General features: G+C 48.8%; 1 long non-coding RNA gene across 1 annotated transcript in view; it reads right to left on the bottom strand.

Annotated features, from left to right (window-relative positions):
- LOC133128350 (uncharacterized) overlaps positions 1-21,083 on the bottom strand; it is a 60,354-nt gene that overhangs the window by 11,413 nt on the left and 27,858 nt on the right. Inside the window, exons 2-3 of the long non-coding RNA XR_009708746.1 lie at positions 10,611-10,673; positions 6,344-6,482 (exon numbers count right to left, since the gene is read on the bottom strand). This is a non-coding gene — a long non-coding RNA (uncharacterized LOC133128350). The remainder of the gene's footprint in view (positions 1-6,343; positions 6,483-10,610; positions 10,674-21,083) is intronic.

Raw genomic sequence — 21,083 nt, 5'->3', positions numbered from 1 at the left:
CTTCCCCCCCGACACCCAAATCACCACACAGATCTCTGCCTGCTTGGCTGATATCTCTGCGTGGATGACTTCCCATCACCTGAAGCTCAACCTTGCCAAAACTGAGCTTCTCTACATCCCTGCTAAGTCCTCTCCGTCAATCGACCTCTCACTGACTGTGGAGGACTTTGTAGTTTCCTCCTCCCGTACGGCAAAGAATCTTGGGGTGACTCTTGATAACTGCCTCTCCCTGGCTCCACAAGTATCCTCCACTGCCAGAACCTGCAGGTTCTTTCTGTATAATATATGTCATGTCACCCCGCTTCTCATTGGCCTCCACTGGCTTCCTATTGCCGCACGCATCCGATTCAAGGCCCTAGTGTTGGCATTTCAGGCTGCTAAGGGGACTGCCCCACATTACATACAATCCCTGATCACTCCCTACTCCCCAGCTAGACCACTCCGGTCTGCCAGCTCTGGTCGCCTTACGGTTCCCTCTCTACGGGCACCTGGCAGTCGAGCTGCACGTTCACGCCTGTTTTCCGTTCTGGTTCCTCAGTGGTGGAATGACTTGCCTACCACTGTCAGGACAGCAGAATCCCTCCCCCTATTTCGACGCAGACTCAAAACACACCTCTTCAAACTCTACCTTAGTCCTCCCTCCTGATTTACCCCGCCCCCCCCTTCTGATACCCCTATCCCTGTCTAACCCCCCCCCCCCCCCCCCCCAAAAAAAAAAAAAAAAAAAAAAAAAAATTGCACTTATGATGACGACTATATGTTTAGAACAGCAGTCCAGGTGTATTTTCCTAGTTCTGGATGTGATGCTTTGACTTGTGGTAGAACCTATGCACTTGTAAGTCGCTTTGGATTAAAAGCGTCTGCCAAATGACTAAAATGTTAATGTAAATGTAAATGCTGGAGGGGGCGCGAACGACCGCAGCGGATGCCGCGTGTCGATTGGCTGAAAGCGGGACGCGAGAGTCTCGGTGAAGCGAATCTTTCCCCCAATCACGCCATTCCCTTCGCTCCGCTTGGTTTTTGTTGCCCTCCACAGCACCCCGAGGGCAGACGGCCGTTCCACCCTCTAAGATGAGCGTTGCTCCAATGGGCCCATTTCAGTCAAGATTGCCTTTCCCCAAACGCCCTGGACTGAGCTGAAAACTATTATTTGTTATTGCTTTTTTTGGTTTGCTTTTTTTAAGTTAGCAAAACAAAGAGGGGAAAAAAAACCCCCAAAATGGAGCAGGTGAGCCTTGAGCCCGGGCCTCCCTGCATGAGAGACAGCCACACTCACCACTCACCACCACTCCAAACCTGCGGGGAGGTGCCTCTTCAGGATACAGTACTCATTGAAATATTTGTTCCCTGATTGATTAGCAGACATGCGGGCTGCTTCCTGGACGCTGTGGAGGGTGAAAATATAACCAACCGTCCAGTTCCCAGAACGAGTGGAGGACAGGCGGGGGGGGATAAAGTCTGGGCCAAGCCTGGGGCGGATTCCCGAAATGACCCCAGTGGAACGGTGTGGGATAATGATGCCCTTGCCAGGGCTCGATGATTTTGGGGAAGTGTGATTAAATTAATAAGTCTAATTACCAAAGGTATTAGGGCCAGGGTTTAGCTTCATCAGCTGTTCTGGGAACACAGGACAAAGACGTGACTAAATTGTTCAAAATTATCCTCATTAGATAATTAGAGCTGGTGTTTTCTGTCTACCATACACACACTGAAAAATACACACACTCACACACATACACTCACTCACACACACACACTCACCACAAACCCATACACACAATGCACATGTGTGCGCGTGTATGTGTGTGTGTGTGCGTGTGTGTATGTGTGTGTGCGTGTGTATGTGCATGTATGTGAGTGTGCGTGTATGTGCATGTATGTATGGATGTGCGTGTGTGTGTAAGTGTGTGTGTATGTGTGTGTGCGTGTATGTGCATGTATGTATGGATGTGCGTGTGTGTGTAAGTGTGTGTGTATGTATGTGTGTTTGTGTGCGTGTGTGTGCGTGTGTATGTGCATGTATGTGAGTGTGCGTGTATGTGCATGTATGTATGGATGTGCGTGTGTGTGTAAGTGTGTGTGTATGTGTGTGTGCGTGTATGTGCATGTATGTATGGATGTGCGTGTGTGTGTAAGTGTGTGTGTATGTGTGTGTGTTTGTGTGCATGTGTATGTGCATGTATGTGTGTGTGCGTGTGTATGTGTGTGTGTTTGTGTGCGTGTGTGTGTATGTGTGCAAGTGGGTGTGTGTTTGTGTGTGTGTGTTTGTGTGCGTGTGTGTGTGCGTGTGTGTGTGTGTGTGTGTGTGTGTAAGTGTGTGTGTGTGTGTGTATGTGTGTGTGAGTGTGTGTGTGTATGTGTGTGTGAGTGTGTGGAATCAGCTCGTCAGGAGCATTTGGGGGTTAGGATTCTCGCTCAGGGACACTTCGACACACTTCCACACACCCAGGGCGGAATCAAACCAGCAACCCCCCGACCGCCAGAAAACGAGCATTAAACTGAAAAATTTAAACTGACGTCGACAATTTCCCAGCTGGATATCGACAGTATATATTGTTTATATACATATTTCTTCATATGCAGGCGTGCATACTGTTCGGCCACCTTTTAAGCAAAAATGATCATTTCAGAAATGTCCAAATAATTGCGTGGATTAAAATGAGCAATACGATAGGCACACAAACACATTAACGGCTAAAAATGTGTTTGATCTCGGCTGCAACGAGCCTTTAATTAAACGTAGAATGCAGAAAGCATCCTGCGTGTTAAACTCCGCCACGGCTGCCGCGTGTGAGCTGTGACAATACTGCGCTCTTGGCCCGCGCGCAGACCTTTTTTTAAATATCCATTTGAGCCGCTGAATGCTCTCGAAAGTGCTTTTTCTCCAGGGTGCAACAGCAGAGGCCCGGTGGACACGGAACGTACTGTACAATCAGAAACAATTTGGCTTTCCTTTCAAGTCCTCACCTTTCCCCATTTGCTCTGATTATTTTTACCCCTCTCACCCCGGGCGCCTTCCCCGGTTGCTGCTTTTAAAACGTTATATTTAGAAGAGAAAACAGAAAGAAACGGCCTCGTCTCAAGCCTCAAGCCTCGTGATGGAGCTTTGGCCTGCTGTGTGTTTGTGTGTGTGTGTGTGTGTGTGCACAATGTGTGTGCTTGGAACAGCCTATTATGTGCAGGTGTGAGCAAGGGGAGTCTTTGAGTGGGTGTGTGTGTGTGCTCAACATGTGTGGGTGTGTGTGTGTGTGTGCACAATGTGTGTGCTTGGAACAGCCTATTATGTGCAGGTGTGTGTAAGTGGTGTGTTTGAGTGCGTGTGTGTGTATGTTCAATATGTACCGGTGTGTGTGCACAATGTGTGCTTGTTTACAAGTGTGACTCACGTCCAAACGATCAGTTTTTCCAGTACGGCGAGGTGGACTTCACGCTCTGGGTTGAACGATAGCTGTATGTTTGCTCATGAGCTCTGTGAACAGAAAGATACAGCCGACCTTTAAAGGCCTTTTGCCCTGTAGTGCTCCGGGCTGCAATGGGGGCGTCGTTGACTCAGGCAGTTGTCTGGCAGTCGGAGGGTTGCCGGTTTGATCCCGCCCTGGGTGTGTCGAAGTGTCCCTGAGTAAGACACCTTACCCTCAAATGCTCCTGACGAGCTGGTTATCGCTGTGTGTGTGTGAGAGTGTGTGTGAGAGAGTGTGTGTGTGTGTGTGTGTGTGAGTATGAACGGGTGAACGAGAAGCATCAGTTGTACAGCGCTTTGGATAAAGGTACTATATAAATGCCATTTACCATTGAATGGTTTTATACGGGCGGCATGGATGGTGCAGTGGGTAGCACTGCCGCCTCACAGCAAGGAGGTCCTGGGTTCGAATCCCCGTCGGCCGGGGCCTCTCTGTGCACGGAGTTTGCATGTTCTCCCCGTGTCTGCGTGGGTTTCCTCCGGGTACTCCGGTTTCCTCCCACAGTCCAAAGACATGCATGTTAGGCCGATTGGAGAGTCTAAATTGCCCGTAGGCAATGAGTGTGTGAGTGAATGGTGCGTGTGCCCTGCGATGGACTGGCGACCTGTCCAGGGTGTATTCCTGCCTTTCGCCCAATGTACGCTGGGATAGGCTCCAGCCCCCCTGCGACCCTGTTCAGGATAAGCGGGTTAAGATAATGGATGGATGGATGGTTTTACACGCTCTGGCCCTGAGACAGACTGAGCTTCTGGGCTCATCTCATCCAGCTGCAGCATGAAGCACCAGTTAATCACTTAGTTCAGGGCCACCCAACCCTGCTGCTGGAGATCTACCGTCCTGTAGGTTTTCACTCCAACCCCAACAAAGCACACCTCATTCAACAGCTAGAGTGGGGCTGCCCAACCCTGTTCCTGGAGATCTACCGTCCTGTAGGGTTTCACTCCAACCATAACAAAGCACACCTCATTCAACAGCTAGAGCAGGGCTGCCCAACCCTGTTCCTGGAGATCTACCGTCCTGTAGGTTTTCACTCCAACCCCAACAAAGCACACCTCATTCAACAGCTAGAGCAGGGCTGCCCAACCCTGTTCCTGGAGATCTACCGTCCTGTAGGTTTTCACTCCAACCCCAACAAAGCACACCTCATTCAACAGCTAGAGTGGGGCTGCCCAACCCTGTTCCTGGAGATCTACCGTCCTGTAGGTTTTCACTACAACCCTAACAAAGCACACCTCATTCAACAGCTAGAGCAGGGCTGCCCAACCCTGTTCCTGGAGATCTACCGTCCTGTAGGTTTTCACTCCAACCCCAACAAAGCACATCTCATTCAACAGCTAGAGCAGGGCTGCCCAACCCTGTTCCTGGAGATCTACCGTACTGTAGGTTTTCACTCCAACCCCAACAAAGCACACCTCATTCAACAGCTAGAGTGGGGCTGCCCAACCCTGTTCCTGGAGATCTACCGTCCTGTAGGTTTTCACTACAACCCTAACAAAGCACACCTCATTCAACAGCTAGAGCAGGGCTGCCCAACCCTGTTCCTGGAGATCTAACAGTCCTGTAGGTTTTCACTCCAACCCTAAACAAAGCACACCTCATTCAACAGCTAGAGCAGGGCTGCCCAACCCTGTTCCTGGAGATCTAACAGTCCTGTAGGTTTTCACTCCAACCCTAACAAAGCACACCTCATTCAACAGCGAGAGCAGGGCTGCCCAACCCTGTTCCTGGAGATCTACCGTCCTGTAGGTTTTCACTCCAACCCTAACAAAGCACACCTAATCTCGAGATCTTGTTGAGCTGCAAATTTGTGGAATCAGGTTTGCCAAACTAGTGCTGGAGTGAAAACCTGCAGGATTGGCCTAAACCTCAAGGCTGGCAAAAAACTATGTACTGTAGTGTACCTATAGTCCAAATTAAAAATGGTATCACCTGCAGGACACGAGCCAGACTACAGGGCAGCGCTCCGATCAAAGTAATTCAGTTGTGTTTGATCAGTGCGTCCCCCTGCCCGGACACTCTGCTCTCCGATCAGAGGAGCTCTCAGCTCTCTGTAGGAGTGTGAAAACTCTCTAATTACTGAAATAATAGGTTTGTGTGTCGTCCTGGTTTTTTTTTTTTTTCTTGTTTTTTTTTTGGTTGTTTTGCTTAGATTTTTCTATCTCTCACACTTCCCACCGAATCCCACGCTCCGATTTGTGAAATGCCAAGCTGCCTTCAAACAGCGACACTAACAAAAACACACAAAAAAAAAGAAGAAGAAGAAGAAGAAGAAGAAGGCTGCATTCTCTGACCGTGTTACATCACAGATTGCCGGTTATGACAGAAGCGCTTCCGCAGAAAGTTTAGCAAAGCAGGTAAAGTTAATCACGTGATCACAAGTGCAAGCCTCAACCAAGCTGGCTCAACCACAAGTACGATCAGCTAATGCTGTGTGCTCGATATGACTTTAAAGATCCTAACAAAAACCTTTTTTTTTTTTTTTTTAAATGGAAAACATCTCAGATGATGTCCGTCTCTTGCAGCAATCGCTGGCATTTCCATCCTGGGGACTCACAGACTCACGCAGCAGGCATAGTCACAGGTTGTGGTCATGGGGGGGGCTTTGCTACACAAAGGACATGCCAGAACACTTGAGATGAAAATCGGTTTGGACGGGTGCTCACGGCGATCAAGCGAAGACTGGGGATTTTTTCAAAGAATTTTCTCAAAATCGTGATAACTTTGCATCGGTTATGCCCGGTGTACATTACGTGACTAAATGTCCTGTAGTGCACGCAAAGGCGTAACCATACAATGGGGTGAGACAAACAAGTAGGTGGGTGTGAAAAGACTAAAATGACTCTTCAGATGTTGCACAGTAATGATCTGCCAGTTAGACTCACTGCAGCAATGTTCTTGGAGCGTTGTTCTCTGGCGTTCGAAGTCTCTCGGGTGGAGGTCACACAGGGGGGGTGAAGTACAGTATCTCGAGTCTCGGGCAGGATGCAGTCCTTCCTTCTGCAAGCAGACACATGCTGACACCTGAAAACAGGATGGAGGGAATGCGTGAAACAAAAGAATGGATGAAAAAGGCCAGACAAGAAACAGGGGATTTGATGTAGAGGGAGAAGAGGAAGGACCAAGCACTGACCCCTGGGGCACACCGGTAGAATTACTACACAGGAAAACATCCAGCACTAAACCAACTCTGACAGGATGGATTTTACTCTGACAGAGTATATCTGATTCCACTTAATCTCAAATAGACTCTGTTACATGTTGCATGAATGCTGAGCGTTATATGCAGCACTGTGCAGAAGTCTTAGGCACCCTAGACTTTATTATATATATATATGTTTACTTTTTTTTGTGTGTGTTAGTATAAAATAACACATTTGAGATTTCCAAATATTCATTTTCCAAAAGATTTAATTTACAGAGACATCTTTGTATTTAATTTGAAAAAGTAATATTACTGTAAGCGATTGACAAATTTTTACATAAAACAATTGATCAAGCCTGTCTGAGATCAGAAGCAAGGAGCCAACCAAAGTCTGCAGAAGAACTGTGGCAAGTTCTCCAACATGCTTGGAACAACCACCCTGCTGATTGTCTTATAGAACTGCAGGGCAGCGTTGGCTATCTTAGAGAAGCGATGCAGTTTTAACGTCGAAGGGTGGGCACAAAAAATATTGATTTGATTCATTTTTAACTATTCTGCCAAATTACTGAAATGTAATGTAAAATGTATAGTATGTTTATTTAGGACCTTTCATATAATTATTTTTGAAAGAATCTTGTCTGTACAGAATGTTATACAGGTGCCTAAGACTTTTGCACAGGGTTCTACACTGCAACCAGCCCTGCAATTTGGAAGGAGCGTCTGGTAGGCTATGGTGCAGGGAGAGATAATGAAGTTTCTGAGAGATGAATATTTCATTGTTACTGAATAGGTCAGCGAGGAGTACTTCTTGTTTAATCTGATGTGCCAGTTTTTTCCTGGTTTAGTCACTGCTCCTGTAACTTCTGGATTGACGCACCCGAAAAGAACATGAATCATAAGGGTAATTTCATTTTCTGAAAGCATGTTCAATCCTCACATTTCTGGCTCCGAGCCTCCCACACACACACACACACACACACACACTCACACCCCAACTTTATTTGTCTATAGATAATTGGACAGCCTGCCAACCCTTCTCATTGAAACCCATCTTATTACAACAGGTTGTCAGGTAGCGCTTGAGAAATGGAGAACTGAGTTTTATTTTTGAACTCCGCTACGGTGAAGGAACACTAATAAACCTGACAGGGGAGGGAAAGGGGAGCAAAATGCCGGAAAGAGCCGGAATTCTGCCCAATTATCCCAACGTTTGCCATGCAAATGGCCCTTTCTAAAGACTGGGAGAGGGAAGAGTGTGAGGGACATGGGGAGAGAGAGAGAGAGAGAGAGAGAGCGAGAGAGCGAGAGAATGAAAGAGAGAGCGAGAGAGAAAAGGTAACAAGGTAAGCCTTTGATCACAGGAGGCTTAGTCCAGATACATACCCCCACTCCCCTCACCCACGAACCCCACCTCCTGCACCCCCACCCCCACCCCTACGGGCTGATCGCTACATGCCATCGCTGTGCAATCTTCTCTGAAGTCTAAAAATAAACAGTAATGTTTGTCTGGTTATTGTCATAACAAGCAAACGTTGCTGGAAAATCTGCCTTTTGGGGTCAGTATATATGGCCTGGGCCACGAAGCGTAACACGTTCAGGAGGGCGTAACGTGCTCAGGAGGGCGTAACGCGCTCAGGAGAGGCGTAACGCGGGGGTGGGAGAGGCGTAACGCGGGGGGGTGGGAGAGGCGTGAGTCACGTCCCCCCCGCGCCTCTGGCAGCCGCGGGCCCACCCGCCGCCGTCGCCACGGTTACGCTCGTTAAGCGCGGCGCGGGGGCTGCAGAACCCCCGGGTTCCTTCCTGCTCGTTATCAGTAGGCCCCGCCTCTCTGACCTCGATGTGCGGATATCAACGGGAGGGGGGGGGGGGATGTGGGGGCACCCGTCCGTCAACTGTCAGCCGGAGACACGGAGTGGGACCGAGGAACCTGGCCGGGAACGCCGGGAACGCCGGTCCGTCAGTTCACCGGTGTGTGCCGGCGCAAACGGCCCACAGTCCCGCCCTGTTCCCCGCGATCACCACGGCCTTCTTATGCAAAGTCAACACGTGTTTTGAAGGGGAAGTAGGCCAAGAGAGACAGAAAGAGGGGGCGAAAGAGGGAGAGAGAGACAGATAGAGAGAGAGGGAGAGAGGGAGAGAGAGCAACAGAAAGGGAGAGAGAGAGAAGGAGAGAGACAGATAGAGAGGGAGAGCAAGAGAATGAAAGAGACAGAAAGTGAGACAGAATGAACGCGAGGCGGCTGTTTATGAAAGAAAAATGAGAATGAACCAATAAAAGACAAAAAATCTTTTTTTTTGTTAAAAGCAATGAATGAGAAAACAGACGATAGAGGAAAAACATTCGCACACACACAGACACACAAAATAAAAACAAACCCCCATGACATCACCGGGCTCAGAGAGGCGTCTCCCCGGGGTCAGGCACGCTCTCCGGCACGCGCTCCGGGCCGCGGCGGCCGGGCTATAAATACCGTAAACACTCGTCTCCGCAGCGCGGGAACGTGACTCACCCCCGCCGTGAGTCTGAGGAGGCCCTCGTGTCGCTACGTCTCTCTGAGGAGCGGGGAGGCCGCACGCTCTCCCTTCTCCCCTTCTCCACCTCTCCCACTATAATTACAACTGCATGTTATTTCAATTTGGTGCAGGAGAGTGGGAGGAGTGTGTGTGTGTGTGTGTGTGTGTGTGTGTTTCACATTCAATGCCTTCTCCACTACTTAACGTCTTTTTTAAATTGTTCAGCAGTGGTCTGCAACAAAAGGTCTGATTTTAAGCCTTGGACAGCTCGTATACTCGTTATATTTTATATACTGGCGCGTATTAGCAGAAGCCATGATGTTCATAAGACCCTTTGAAAGAGTCAACCTTTTGGAAACGTGTTTTTTTTTTTTTTTTTTTTTTCAACATTCCAAGTCCCCAGTGTTCTAGAACTCTGTGAATTGAAACGTTCTCCTCGATGACCAGCGGTCGCTGTCGCACCGGCGTTAGAATGTTCAGCTCAGAACATTCTAAATCACATTATTTGTGACCTCACACCTCAAAGGGTTGAGTGCGCCGCTCGCTCAGGATTTGAACCAGCAACTCCGGAGGCTGGAGCTCGAGTTCCCCGAAACATTACTGACCGCTGTTGCCTGACTACAATATCATCAGGCCCTCATTACCCCCGCGGTAAGAGGTTTCCCCAGAATGCAGCGGAGAGCGGCTACAACGCGTTCAGCCTCTGTGCCCGCCAAGGTCAGGGCCGGCCGCGGCAAGTGAGATTATTACACCCCACTGACCCTGGAGAACGCGGCCAATTTCCCCCGAGCCCTGCACACTCAAGGCCTGGTCCCCTCCGCGCGCTGTGATTGGATCAGCTCCGCGAGATTAAGTTCTCCCAAGTGATGGGAGTTCACCTCGTCACCTGTAATACACTCTCCTGCACACACACACACACACACACACACACACACGCACGCACGCACACACACACACACACTCACTCACTCACTCACTCACATGCCCATTTGGGTTAAGTACTGGTCTGGGCTGTGGACAGACAGATAGATAGAGGTCAGAAAGAGGGAGAAAGAGGGAGAAAGAGGAGAGAGGGCGAACGATTGTGTCAGACAGAGGGGAGACTCGTGTCATGATCTAAACAACAACTTAAACCTACACACTCATGATGCAGACAGCCTTCAAACATTAACCCAAAATGAATTCATCCCATTTACAGTACTAATCTCGGTTGTTGTTGGGTTTTTTTTACCCTTTAAGGTGTGAGGTCACAAATATGTGATCGGAGTGCTCTAAACGGAACACTGTAATGCTGATGTCACAATCACAGCTGGCGACTGAAAGCAGAGTTCTAGAACACTGACCTTGTAGAGTGCTGAAAAAATAATAATAAACAGCAGAAAATCTCTCGTCAAAAAACAAGGGAAAGGCAACAGACAGTCAACGGTCTGTAGTGGCCACATTACGCGCAGTAAGAGAGAATCACACGTTCTACCTGTGACTCACACACCTACCTGACAGGGCAGAAGGCTGCAGAGTAAATCTGGCTTCTGGTTCCACGTGCAGAAACAAAAACGCTGCAGAAAACAAGAAATGCGTAGGAAAGTGGGAAAAAAAAATTAATGGAAATATAAATATAACAGTTGTAAATTCACAACAATCGAAGCAATAACAAAACAAAAATGCCGCCGAAAATAAGAAATGCATTGGACACAAAGAAAAACAAGTACAATAGTCATACATTCATAACATTTCTCAACAATCACCAATCTTACGTTGTACTTTGGTATTTCTCCCTGTCAGACTGCCACGGCTGTCACTGGCCTCACTCAAAGGCACTACTTTCGACAAAGAAAGGGCTCATTGAACATCAAGCTCATTATTCAACATTTGTTAAAGAATGCAGTTTGGATTATCCCCCGCAAGAATGAAAAAGCTATTAAAAAAAAAAAATTTAAAAAATTGAAAATGAAAAAGTGATAAAACAAAGAGACAAAAGAAAACCAGAAAAGAACTCAGAGCTTTACAAACATTCACAAAGAGAGAGAGAGAGAGACAGCGGGAGGGAGAAAGAACGAGATTAAAGATTTCAATCAAACTAATCCTCTCCTATCCTTTCATATGTTGCAGATTAGATTCACAAACCAAGAGGACGGGACAGGAGAGAGAGGAAGAGAAGGAGAAAGAGAGAGAGACTTTTGACTTTTAAAAACCATTTAATGAACGAAACATTAAAAACAAAGACCATAGTATGTCTACAGTCATATCAAATGATATTGTCTAATCAACCAAAAACCAAAACTTTTAAAAAATCCAACAAGAGACAAAAAATGAATGAATAATTGAAACAAGACTCAGGCAAAGAACCAAGATGCACTTGTTTTCAAGTGTAATCACCAACTCTCCATCTCTCAGTCGGCAAAGTACCTCCTTAACTGAGACAGAGAGAGAGGGACAAAGAGAAGGACAGAGGGACATTAAGACAGGGGGAGAAACCGGCGTGATGGGTGAACACATCCGGCCGTCTGCGATCACAGGATCTACTGACAGGCACCAGCACAGTGCTGTCACCAGGTATAGAGGCTCTACTGACCGGCACCAGCACAGTGCTGTCACCAGGTATAGAGGATCTACTGACAGGCACCAGCATAGTACTGTCACCAGGTATAGAGGATCTACTGACAGGCACCAGCACAGTGCTGTCACCAGGTATAGAGGCTCTACTGACCGGCACCAGCACAGTGCTGTCACCAGGTATAGAGGATCTACTGACAGGCACCAGCATAGTACTGTCACCAGGTATAGAGGATCTACTGACCGGCACCAGCACAGTGCTGTCACCAGGTATAGAGGATCTACTGACAGGCACCAGCATAGTACTGTCACCAGGTATAGAGGATCTACTGACAGGCACCACCAGCACAGTACTGTCACCAGGTATAGAGGATCTACTGACAGGCACCAGCATAGTACTGTCACCAGGTATAGAGGATCTACTGACAGGCACCAGCACAGTACTGTCACCAGGTATAGAGGATCTACTGACAGGCACCAGCACAGTACTGTCACCAGGTATAGAGGATCTACTGACAGGCACCAGCACAGTACTGTCACCAGGTATAGAGGATCTACTGACTGGCACCAGCACAGTACTGTCACCAGGTATAGAGGATCTACTGACAGGCACCAGCATAGTACTGTCACCAGGTATAGAGGATCTACTGACCGGCACCAGCACAGTGCTGTCACCAGGTATAGAGGATCTACTGACAGGCACCAGCATAGTACTGTCACCAGGTATAGAGGATCTACTGACAGGCACCACCAGCACAGTACTGTCACCAGGTATAGAGGATCTACTGACAGGCACCAGCACAGTACTGTCACCAGGTATAGAGGATCTACTGACAGGCACCAGCACAGTACTGTCACCAGGTATAGAGGATCTACTGACTGGCACCAGCATAGTACTGTCACCAGGTATAGAGGATCTACTGACAGGCACCACCAGCACAGTACTGTCACCAGGTATAGAGGATCTACTGACAGGCACCAGCATAGTACTGTCACCAGGTATAGAGGATCTACTGACCGGCACCAGCACAGTGCTGTCACCAGGTATAGAGGATCTACTGACAGGCACCAGCATAGTACTGTCACCAGGTATAGAGGATCTACTGACAGGCACCACCAGCACAGTACTGTCACCAGGTATAGAGGATCTACTGACAGGCACCAGCACAGTACTGTCACCAGGTATAGAGGATCTACTGACAGGCACCAGCACAGTACTGTCACCAGGTATAGAGGATCTACTGACAGGCACCACCAGCACAGTACTGTCACCAGGTATAGAGGATCTACTGACAGGCACTAGCACAGTACTGTCACCAGGTATAGAGGATCTACTGACAGGCACCAGCACAGTACTGACAGGGCAGTACACCAGGTATAGAGGGTCTACTGACAGGTACAAGCACAGTACTGACAGGGCAGTACACCAGGTATAGAGGGTCTACTGATAGGCACAGGCACAGTACTGACAGGGCAGTACACCAGGTATAGAGGGTCTACTGAGAGGCACAGGCACAGTACTGACAGGGCAGTACACCAGGTATAGAGGGTCTACTGATAGGCACAGGCACAGTACTGACAGGGCAGTACACCAGGTATAGAGGGTCTACTGAGAGGCATGAGTACAGTACAGGCCTCACCACCGTCAGTGTGTAATGTGCGTAGACTTTCCCGACTGTGGGCGTAGACACGCACACACACACAGATGCGTGCACACACACCACATCGTGCTACACTTGGGACAATTGGACCATAATGAAGACGCTTGTCCCCTCAATAACACGGACGGTTCCCCGTTGTCATACTACCGGTATTCATGTGCCGGTTGGTGTTGGCGCTAGAACCGGAATCGCCATGGAGATAACAGCAACGGTGGAGTTAGCAACTGTTGTCAGGTGCCGTGTTCGCACAACGAAGCAACATTTAATTAACACAAATGTAAACGATATAGAGAAGGTCACGGTGCTGTCAGAAGTCGGTGTTGCAAATCGGTTTCTAGGAAGAAACCGGAGAAGATTACCCAAGAGGTCACCAATAAGAGGCACATGAAAATGGTTGGGCACACTTGACAGAAAGAAAGAAATCCATAAAAACAGCATTGTCGAGCATTGTCGAGTATCATGCAAAAACCTTGTATTATCAATGTACCGATGCACATTATGAATTTATAATTCAGGGTTTTCAACCAACTTTATTAGTCTGAAAACATAACACATAAGACAGCGAGTACGGGTCACACTGGCCACGTCTGGTGAGCTGACATCTTATTATCTGACCTTTCATTTATTGCTTTTTTATTGTGCACTACCTCTACACTAAGAAATAAAGGTTCGAAAAAGTGCCGAAGAAGGTACACTGTCACTGGGGCGGTACCCTATCAGTACATAGAATTGTGCTCTTAGCCAGCAATACAGTATATAATTCATTTGTACCATATTCGCTTGGAAATAATTTAATGTACCAATTTGCACCCGAGCATTATTGTACTTTCAGGAAACATTTTGGAAATTTGATCGTGAGAAGAACAAAAATGTGCCTCCACTGTCACTTTATTTAGAGTACGTCACACGCGGTAACATGAAACAACGTCATTCTAAATCATTTCTAAGCAAATCGAAGCATGAACGTCCCTCTTAATAAAGCCGTTATAATGTGCCAATAAAGGTGTTATAGATGTTATTTACGTGATGAATAATGACGATCCCCAGAAATTGTTCCTTCAACATACTTGCCGGAGTAAAAATGTCGCCTGGCAGCCGCCCCTTGAAAATAATCGGTCTATGAAAGCGTTTTTTTTATGAATTTCATGTGTGCCAACGCGGTTCCAAGACTGCAGGAGCTCTGTGGACGTTCCCACAGATCATCACCTGACAGTCACTCCGCCGGGCTGTCGTCGATCATGTCAGCCGTCAGATGGTTTAATACCGCGGGGGCCCCTGTCTGACTAACAGCCGTCAGAGAGGGGGGGGGGGATGTCGCCGGGAGGGACCACCCTGTCAGCGTTGTGTCAGGTGTGAGTGGAGGTGTGTGGGGGGGGGGGGGGGGAGGGACCACCCTGTCAGCGTTGTGTCAGGTGTGAGTGGAGGTGTGTGTGTGTGTGGGGGGGGGAGACAGGGACAGGCGGAGAGGGAGATAGGAAGGCCACTGCTTTCAATTTTATACGTCTGATTAAAATGCATAAAAATGAAATTGGTATTAATTTGGCCAGACATCCTGACCAAGAATGAGGGTTTGGTGCTCCTCTCACACATAGGCGGAGAGGAGGGGGGAGGGGCATTCTGAAATTGCAGGGCCCCCCCCCCCTCCAAGTGAAACCAGACTCATATAAAAAATGCTTGCATGAAACCATAAAGTGTGCTATAGCAATGCTAAATGCTACATCAACAAAAACAAAAAACCCTACTACTGTACCGTTGCATGCAGCGTGTTCAGGGGTGTCCAGTTTGACTTTGAAAAGAGGCCAGCGTGAGTGTTCGTTTTCTGTGTTTATTTTTGTTATAGCACCCCACTGTGATGTGATGTGCCTGATTGGACAAATTGTCCAATTACGGTCTCCAATCAAGGCCTTTGTTCGCAGAACCAGGAAGTAGCAAAGGACAAAAGCTTTGACCCGGGATTGCGCTTCCAGGAGAAGATTGGGCACCCGCCAGAGCAGATTAGAAGATTACACGCCTTGATTGGGCCCGGATGCTCATCGAAAACCCGGCTCTTATCCTCTTATTTGCACTGACACAAGGATGCACTTAGCCCAAGAGAGAGCCCATCGTAAGCACAGCTAGGGGGTTTTCAGTCTGGGTACTGAACCGGTCGTGGAGTGGTAGAATAGAATAATCGGTTGTTCAGCCTTGTATGTGGCAGCCAGGTATAGGGCGGCCTGTAGCGTAGTGGTTAAGGTAAATGACTGGGACCCGCAAGGTCGGTGGTTCGATCCCTGGTGTAGCCACAATAATCCCTTTAGCAAGGCCCTTAACCCTGCATTGCTCCAGGGGAGGATTATCTCCTGCTTAGTCTAATCAACTGTATATTGCTCTGGATAAGAGCGTCTGCCAAATGCCATTAATGTAATGTAATGTATGGTTTGGCGTAATTCTTGGGCAAAAAAAAAAAAAAAACACATGACTGCATGCAGATTAGGAAGGAGGTCCACACAGGGTTTGGTGATAGGCATGACCTACATTACTTGCCAGCAGCGTCTGTTTTACGAATATCAGAAATGGTCTGCTCGTGCGTCAGCAAAACGCTAATGCATATTCAAAAAGCAGAGGGGCCTGAATGACACCCAAAAATACAGCAACAACAATATTACACTATAAACAAGAGATATTTTTAACTCCTATTTATAGCAGTGCTCCGAATGTGTCCCTCTTGTTCATTCAGACACAACGGCGTCCTCATCCTGACTGCGGTTCACACAGCCCTCTTGCCGGAGCCATTCAGAGACCCACTCCAGCGTTGCATAAGGAGGAGGGTTAGCGCTCCTGGATCAGGATCGTTTTTAGGGGGGGGGGGGCCCTTACGACACAGAGCCAGGCCTGGAGAGGCCCACTCAGGCCAGGGCCCTCAGCCCGTGTCCCTCCTCCTGCGGGTTCATTATTCTCCCTCCCTCCCTCTCTCACGCCGCAACCGCCAGGCTAATCCCCGCTCGGGGATAACGAGGGAAATTAACGTCAGAGAGAAGTGACAATAAAACCCAGACCCCCCCAGGCTTTTAAATAAGCCTGACTGAGCACGGCAGCGTTATGAAAACGAGTCTTAAATCCCGTCCGACCGCGTTATGGGGGTCAGGGTCAGGGGGGCAACAGGGCAAGCAGAGCAGCTCAGACCCTCCTCTCCCCAGCCACTGCCTCCAGCTCATCCCCAGGGCAGACCCAGGCCATGCCAGGCCAAGCGGGAGATATAAGCCCTTCAGCGTGCCCCCTGGGTCTCTCCTGGGTCTCTCCTGGTCACTCCTGAGTCTCTCCTGGGTCTCTCCTGGGTCTCTCCTGGGTCTGCCTCAGGGTCTCTCCTGGGTCTCTCCTGGGTCTCTCCTGGGTCTCTCCTGAGTCTCTCCTGGGTCTGCCTCAGGGTCTCTCCTGGGTCTCTCCTGGGTCTCTGCTGGGTCTGCCTCAGGGTCTCTCCTGGGTCTCTCCTGAGTCTCTCCTGGGTCTCTCCTGGGTATGCCCCAGGGTCTCTCCTGGGTCTCTCCAGGGGCGACAGTAATCTGGCAGTCGGAGGGTTTGCCGGTTCGATCCCCCGCCCGGGCTGTGTCGAAGTGTCCCTGTGCAAGACACCTAACCCCCCAAATGCTCCTGACGAGCTGGTCGGTGCCTTGCATGGCAGCCAATCGCCGTTGGTGTGCGAGTGTGTGGATGAATGAGAAGCATCGATTGTAGAGTGCTTTGGATAAATATTTTATTTTGGAATGGCCAATAATATTTGGAATGGAATGGAACAGTTTTAATCCACCGGCAAAAACTAGATCACCGCATTTCATGTGTACTGCAGAGGTAGGCTTCCACAAAGCCTTAGGGCAGAACTGTGTTCTGAAAACACATACAGAATACAAAATAATTACTTCTTAATCTTTCTACAGTCTTCCATATTGGAATGCCCAATCGGATAGTGCTCAACGCCGTGACCTCAGCTACCAGTCCACGAGAGGGCAAGCAAGCACCTACTCTCCCCCCCGAAAAAGAGCCCGGTGCTTATTTGCACAAAGGAGTCGGTCCACAAGCTGCGCTCACACACATTCAGTCAGACCGCGAGTGCCCAATCAACCAGCAGGGGTCACTGGTGAGCAATGAGACACAGTCATACACTCTGTTGGCTGAATCCTTGGCTGCGTCTCAATACTGGGAAACTGGGAGATATTACAGCCTTTCAGGTGTCGTACTGCCATTGGCCGCAGTCTATAATGGATACATTCCGGAAGGGGTTTCCAGGCCACGGGCGCCATCCGCACCCTGGAACAGTGTCTCAACGGGATTAAAATAAAATAAAACTATTAAATAACGGTCTTTGCGATCGTGTTTATTTTCCCGCCCCCTTGTGGCCAGGCTTCAACCGTCGCTCTGTGTTGCTGTGAAACGGGGGCGTGTCCGACAGCGTGATTGAATCCCGCCGAATGTCATTACCCGCCGATTTCGAAAAAGCTTGCCGGCCCTCCTCCTCCGAGAGGGCAGGACAACGGGCGACACGGCCCTGCGGGAGAAACGCCTGAACGCGTCGCTGTCGACTTTCGCCGAACATCGAACTCCACCAGCGCGTCGGCCGCGGACCGACGTGACGTATCCACCAGCGCACGTCGGCACGTCTTACTAAGCACGGGATCGTGGGCCCTTACAGACCTCCTGGGAAATCAATCTACCCCCCAAACCCCCCCACCCTACCCCATGCACGCCACCCCCGTGACACTCCACCCCCGTGACACTCCACCCGGCTGCCGTCTTTAAGCGGAGGAGCCCTTCGTCACCGTGACGATGACTGACGGAGCGGTTTTTGCGCTAAAGCGGACGACATCGCCGCGCTGGCTCCCGTTACGCCCGAACGTCGCCGCTTCATTAGCCCCGTCTCGCTCGGCGAAGTCCCCCAGCGCTCCCGCGAAATGAGCTCACGCGAGCGTCTCCGCGGCAACGTTACGCGAAACAAAATAACCTCTTCCTTTACGTCGAGCGATGGAGACGACGGGAGCCCTAATGATCACTTTTCATCGGCATATTAATCTAGTTTGGGCGAAGGCTCTCTCCTCCTGGGGGAGTGGGGGGGGGGGGGGGAATAACGGTTTAAATTCAAACCCCGTTGCTTCCCTTCTGGCTCGTTTATTAGGCACCTGTGTCGAGGAGCGCGGAGAAACATGAGAATTTATGAACAGCGGCGGAATTGCCAATTTATCTCACACTGATAAGAAAAAGATTGGAGTTCATTCTTCTTCATTGTTGGTAGGCTTGGGAGAGGCCCTCTTTCTCTCTCTCTCTCTCTCTCTCTCTCACGCAAACCCCACCCGTTTGTTTTGGGGACCAACACTTTTGCTCTTTTTGACTCCTTCCCCGCAAATCTCATCGCTCCGCGGTGGACTCTGACGCTCTGTGTCGTCCGCGGCGTTTCCATGGGACCCAAACGGCCAATTGGCCGATTGCCTCAGCCCCCACATGGAAGGGAGAGAGAGAGAGAGAGAGAGAGAGAGAGAGAGAATGCACTCGCAGCAATTACTACTAAGTGCTCCTGCTGTAATTTGGACCCGCATATAGAGGGAGAGGGAGAGAAAGAGAGAGAGATTTAAAAAGAGAGATGCAGGGGTAATTATAGAGGGTTTTAGCACCTGGGGGTGGAGGCAGGCTTGAGGGGGGAGGGGGGTTAAATGCTAAATGTAGAGAGAGAATGGGGGATGGGGGGGTGGGAGGAGGGGAGAGTAGGGATATTGATATTGATATTTCCCCTTTTTCCCCCAGTTTTTGCTACCCTGTACGGCGAGATGAATTGAATCAAAGGCAGAGGAGCGGAATCACAGATTATGCCCTTGGTGTCCTGACACTGTCGGCAACGTATTGCAGCCGACCGCTAAACCCCGCTAACGTCCTGGGAGCCGGAGAGAGGAGTGAGACACGATTCGAAATGTAGTCTGAGGCAGGGATAGATGGGGGCGACATGGCTCAGGCAGTAAGAGCGGTCGTCTCATTGGCTCAGGCAGTAAGAGCGGTCGTCTCATTGGCTCAGGCAGTAAGAGCGGTCGTCTCATTGGCTCAGGCAGTAAGAGCAGTCGTCTGGCAGTCGGAGGGTTGTGTCGAAGTGTCCCTGAGCAAGACACCTAACCCCTAAATGCTCCTGACGAGCTGGTCGGTGCCTTGCATGGCAGCCAATCACCGTTGGTGTGTGAGTGTGTGTATGAATGGGTGAATGGAGAAGCATCAATTGTACAGCACTTTAGATAAAGGTGCTATATAAATGCCAACCATTTACCATAGAGAAGCCATCCGTGGCCGGCAGCCCTGCAGGGGGATATTGGCAGAGGGATTCAGTCACCGGGGATTAGCGGTCTGGCTTTGTGTGCACATGTATGATTGGGTCTCCTCCACCCCTACTCTGCACATGTGTGTCTCTCAGCAGCGGTGTGAGAAGAAGCAGCTGACTGGCACCCTGTGTTTCAGAGGAGAAACACAAGGTCAGCACCGGGGGGTATACACTCACTGGGCACTTTATTGGGTAGACCTGAACACCAGCTTGTTAATGCGAGTTGCATGTGGCTGCAACCAAACGCATGAAAGAGTGGCGACATGGTCTAGAGGCTCAGCCCGTTTTTCGGACCAAACGTCAGAATGGAGAAGAAATGCAATGGAAGTGACTTTGACCGTGGAGTGATTGCGGGTGCCAGACTGGGCCACGCTGTCAGTGGGAAGGGTACCACCTAGTGGTTGTTTGCGGGGTGGGGGTAAGATTAAATAAGTGAGAATGACAGGATGGAGGAGGGGGGCGGGTAAAAAAAAAAAAAAAGTTTTTCTGTATTTCTGCAAAGCAATAATAAGAAATCCTGTTTTATTTACCGGCATCTCGGCCCTCGCTCTTGTATAAGCACTGGGGGGGGAGGGGGGGTTGTGTCACAGCAGTTGATTAGAATGAGATATAGCCTGGTCCAGGCACCACCGCGCCTTGTGTGTCACACACACAGCGATCGTGGTGCATCTGCCAACTGTGCCCAGCTCAAATCTCATTTATTTTCCCCGGTAATAAAACACCCAGGGCCTACGGAGAGCCCTGCCGGAAGGAAGCCAGAGACCCAGCACATGGGACACGCCAGCCTCACACGATTGGGCTCCAGAGAGTCATTATCACATACCGTCATTATCATATACCATCATTATCATTATCATATACCGTCATTATCATTATCACATACCGTCATTATCATATACCATCATTATCATATACCATCATTATCATATACCATCATTATCATATACCGTCATTATCATTATCATATACCATCATTATCATATACCGTCATTATCATTATCATATACCATCATTATCATATACCGTCATTATCATTATCATATACCATCATTATCATATACCATCATTATCATTATCATATACCATCATTATCATACACCATCATTATCATATACCATCATTATCATATACCATCATTATCATACACCATCATTATCATATACCATCATTATCACATACCATCATTATCATTATCATATACCATCATTATCATTATCATATACCATCATTATCATTATCATATACCATCATTATCATTATCATATACCATCATTATCATTATCATATACCGTCATTATCATATACCATCATTATCACATACCGTCATTATCATATACCATCATTATCATATACCATCATTATCATATACCATCATTATCATACACCATCATTATCATATACCATCATTATCATATACCATCATTATC

Source organism: Conger conger, chromosome 5 (assembly GCF_963514075.1).
Source record: "Conger conger chromosome 5, fConCon1.1, whole genome shotgun sequence".
Classification (NCBI taxonomy): domain Eukaryota; kingdom Metazoa; phylum Chordata; class Actinopteri; order Anguilliformes; family Congridae; genus Conger; species Conger conger.
The sequence above is the reverse complement of the archived record's forward strand: the minus strand, read 5'-3'. Positions and strand labels throughout refer to the sequence as shown.